Source organism: Aegilops tauschii, chromosome 2, assembly GCF_002575655.3.
Source record: "Aegilops tauschii subsp. strangulata cultivar AL8/78 chromosome 2, Aet v6.0, whole genome shotgun sequence".
Taxonomy (NCBI): Eukaryota; Viridiplantae; Streptophyta; class Magnoliopsida; order Poales; family Poaceae; genus Aegilops; species Aegilops tauschii.
Window position 1 is genome coordinate 608,116,589 of NC_053036.3, and position 4,682 is coordinate 608,121,270.

The following is a 4,682-nucleotide window of genomic DNA, read 5'->3' on the forward strand; positions in this document are numbered from 1 at the left end:
AGAGAAGGAAGCGGCGACTTTGCTGTATGAATGCATGAACCTCCACCATTTTTTGTATGTGCTAAGATTCTACATGTTAACTTCTGACTTTATGTGAGAAGTGCAAGGTCGCTCTTTATTTCTAATTTCTCTCATTGTACTAATCAAGTACATCTGATACATTCTCAGCGCTAATAAGTTACAATCTGACACAAAATACAATTACATTGCATACCCAGAAAGAAATTTGAGGAAGCTCAGTGCATGTGTACTTACATACACTTAAAATACACAACTAGGACTATTTTTTTCCTTTGGATAGGAAAACTGTAGTGCATACTACATAATTGTAATACTTTCAATGTGCTTACATTGTGTAATTGTTCGAGCACTACATCTTGAGCATTACTGATCTTCCATAAGGCTGGCAAAACGAGAATCCTACGGTGGCCCAAAATGCCAACACAAACGCGGCAGCTGTGACCACGTATAGAACTGGGTTACTGGGCGTCTCCCCCACGTCTTTCTCCGCAATAGGATCTGGACTGGGAGCAGCACACATGTTCCCCTGTGTAATCTGGTTAAGGTTGGTGTTACCTAGGTAGCTCTCCATGCCGAAGCCTAGCTGACCAGAGTTTGGTATACATCCTGACAAGTTGTTGTATGCCACAGAGAACACCCCCAATGTTGATAACCGAGTTAGCTGCCAAGGTATTGGTCCACTCAGCTCATTGTGGGAGAGGTCCAAGCTCTCTATCTCCTCCATGCCGCCCAAGGTCATCGGGATCGGGCCAACAAATAAATTGTATGACAGGTTAAGGGATTTGACGTGGCTTAGATTCCCTAGCTCCCAAGGAATTTCTCCATGCAACATGTTTGCAGATAGGTCGATGCCAGACATTGAAGCCAAGAAACTTCGACCGTATGTGTAGAGATTCCCCTTGGAGGCAAAGGTGAAGCCTCGTAAGTCATATGAAGAGCCATTGTATATCTCTCCATAGACTGGCTCCAACATTTGATCGTCTGTGTCGCCTTTGAAAGAGATATCACCAATACATGCTGGCAATGAACCTGAAAGCTTGTTATGGGACAAATCAATTATCCTCAGGTACATGAGTTTGCACACTTTTGGATTAACTGGCCCTTCGAACTTATTTCTGCCCAACATAAGCAGCCTAATGTTGTCAAGATAACGTACCCAATGGAGGTTGCCTGTGAACTGATTGTGTCTGATATCCAAAGAAATCAGACTTGATGTGTTGAAAAAGGGAAAAGAGATATCGCCAGAAAATGAGTTCTCAGACAGGTTAACAAAATTGAGCTGTATAAAGATACAGTTTGGTATAGACCATGTAAGATTATTGCTTGATAGATCTAAAAAGCGAAGTCCCATGAAGCCACAGATTTGTGGATGAATTTTGCCAGTTATATGGTTGCCAGCAAGATTCAGGACTACCAAAGAAGATAGGTTCCATAATGAGTTATCAAGATTGCCAGACAGCTCGTTATCATGCAAATCCATGACTGTTAAAACACCTGACAAACTGTGTGGTATTGTCCCTTCAAATTTGTTCCTGTCCAGGTACAATTCATTCATATTTGACAGATTATTCATCCCACCAAAAATTAGACCACCAAGCCTGTTGTTTGAGACCTTCATCGTGGATAGCCATTGATAATTAGTGAACATACAAGCCGGAACTTCCCCAGAAAGTTTGCTGTTCGACATGTCCAAAGATTGCATGTAAATGTTCTCGCACAACGACTTTGGTATGTTCCCATCGATGTTGTTACTAGAAATATTAAGAACAAACAATCTTGGAAACAATGAGCCAATGTTGTCCGGCAGCTGTCCTGTGACTTGGTTCATGTGTATGTCTATAGTGGACAGATAAGGTTGGGTATGCCATATTGGGCCCATCGATCCAGTTAGTGAGTTATTTCCAAGATTTAGATACCGAAGTGTTGATTCCTTTGTAAACAGCCAATTCGGCATGCTACCCGACAAGTTATTGTTGGATAAATCAAGCAGCTCTAAATGACGCTGTGTGCGTAAAAAATGTGGTTCTGCAATAATGTTCTTGTCAAGGTCACAACCAGAGAGCAATAACACTTTTAGTTGGAATGAAGGGATCCATCCAGGAATATGCCCGTCAACAACTAGGTTAGAATTGCCTGAAAGGTCTATCACTTCTAGATTTGTGAGGTTTCTAAGCCAAATGAAAGAAAGTCTACCACTCAAATTGTTGCGGGAAAGCTGAAGAGCCTTAAACGACAATGGAAGATTTGATGATTGATTTATCAGAATTTGTCCTCCAAAGCAATTATATGAGAGATCCAATTGTTGAATATGTGGAAGCAAAAACAAGAATGCTGGAATGTTTCCACTGAACTGGTTGATTGATACAACTCTCGTAGATTCTTGAGAATTTCAAATGCTGCAGGAGTAGAAAAATCATGCAACAATAGTTGTCATCAATGGTTACACTCTTTTTTTCTGATATACACAGTAAATGTTCTTCTGATAGGAATACCTTGTTCATTTGGAAGAGCTCCACTCAACTTATTAGATTCGAGATTTAAGATTTCGAGATGAGGAAGTGCAAATAAAGACGCCGGAAGAGATCCACTGAACTGGTTGACACCCAAGTTCAAGGTCCTGATGTTTTTAAAGTCTGCAGTGTGTGCAAGTAGTATAATTGTTACAGGTAGCACATACTAATAAAACATGAAGTAAGAATATCTACCTGTAAAAATTGGAAGAGTTCCGTTGAGCCTATTATAACTGAGATCCAAGACTTCAAGTGAAAGTGGTCTCGAGGATGAATTTATTGGAATTTGCCCATGGAAATTATTCAAGTTGAGATCTAGGATCTTTAGGCGAGGAAGTGCAAATAGCGATTCCGGGAGGTCTCCATCGAAGCTATTGAAAGACATGTTCAATTGTCGCAAGTTTCTAAGATTTTCAGTAGCTGCAACATGTGTAGGCATGCGAGATTAATTATTAATATGAAATTTGACGTCCACCTTAGAACACCTACAATAAGCACAAACTTTACCTCATGTAGTTACCGTTGAGAGCTAGAACTTCCAGTGAAACAATGCGCTCTAGAAATTCCGGGAAACCCCCACCCTGTGTAGTAGCACTAAAGTCGAGATATCGAAGCTTGGATAGTCCAACTAATCCTGCAGGTGTTTTTGTTTGTATATCAATGAGAACAAGAAGTCATCGCACATACATATTGTTCTATAAAGAGAATTTGGAGGACACATACGTACCTTCCAAGGCTAGCGAACAGGGATAATTGTTTGATAGATCAAGGTATTCAAGCTCATATAATGCAGAAAACACTGTTGAGTTTAAATACCAATGATCGTGTGAACTAGTCACAAATATGTACGAAAGATCGAGATGAGACACTCGTTGTGTTGTATTGTTGCATTTCACATGCTCCCACGAGCAGCAGTCATCACCATCCTCCCCCCATGAATTAGTCACGCCCAAGGAGCGCGCTCTCATAAGGGAAGACCGAATATCCATTAGTGCAGCCCTCTCCTCCACGAAGCAAACAGAGGACAAGTGAAGCATGAACTGTAACGACAAAAATAGTACTACTATCGAAGAAAATAATCCCCATGGCAAGCAGCTACCCATAGCTAGACTTTGGGAGAGAAATGGTGAGTGGTTTTGTAGTTCTGCAGGCTTTCCCTTTATCGATCTTTCGCTAGCTTCATACTAATTGTAGACGCAAGGACTCGCACGGAATACAAGTCTAGGAGTACAACTTGGCACATACGGTCAGTTTAATTACTTGGACAAGGTCTTCAGCAATCATGCATCATCCACGGGAAATCTTGTTGTGAAGATATTGCGATGCATTCTTGACCAGGTGCATGCATGGATGGCCAATTAGTCGCAGCCGGCATTATGTGCGGGCTAGACTTTTCTAACATAGAGGTGCCTACTAGACTTTTCAAGTTCTAATAACAACGTCATATTGGACTCAAGGGAGACAGGGACGTACGAGACGACACACATGTTTCTTCATCAAACTTAGGCTACCAGGCTCACGAATGTACCAAATATAGCTAGAAAACTTGAGCAATGTGTGTATCTAGGACAGCAGTACTAGCAACTTTACTAAGCATATCGATGATTCAGAAGAAATCAAACAAGATGTACCCGGAGCAATCAGAGAAGAGATTGATGAACGAACGCATGACCGGGCTGAACAATTTACTATTGGAAAGAATACAAATCCCGGAGAGCCCAGCTCCCCCTCCACCACCCTCCCTCCTCGCCGCCGCCGGTGCGACCTGGCGGGCGGTGGGGCTTTTCTTCCCCTGCTCGATGGTAGAAGGCACGGGCCGGAAGCGTCGGGCGGCGGCGTCGTGCTGGCGTGGGGCATGACGATGTGGCGGCGGGCGCTGGCGGAGGGGTCCATCGAGGGCCATCCCGGGCTCCCACCTCCATGTCTCAGGTGAAAGCCCAAAATCTTCTTGAAGGCTGCATCGAGGTCCACGTCCATCCCGGGCTCCCACCTCCGTGTCTCAGGTAAAAGCCCAAAATCTTCGGATTGGGCGGCGGCGGCGCTACGACATTGTTTCTCGTCTTCAAGGCGCCGCCTTGGGATGGTGGAGGTGGTGGTTCGGGTTTCGGCGTGGTTATGCATCGCCAACGTTCTTCAATGTTCCCGTTCGGT

General features: G+C 43.4%; 1 pseudogene; it reads right to left on the reverse strand.

Annotated features, from left to right (window-relative positions):
• Nucleotides 1-204: 204 nt before the first annotated feature.
• On the reverse strand, nucleotides 205-4,434 carry LOC109738459 (uncharacterized; annotated as a pseudogene).
• Between the last annotated feature and the right edge of the window lie 248 nt (nucleotides 4,435-4,682).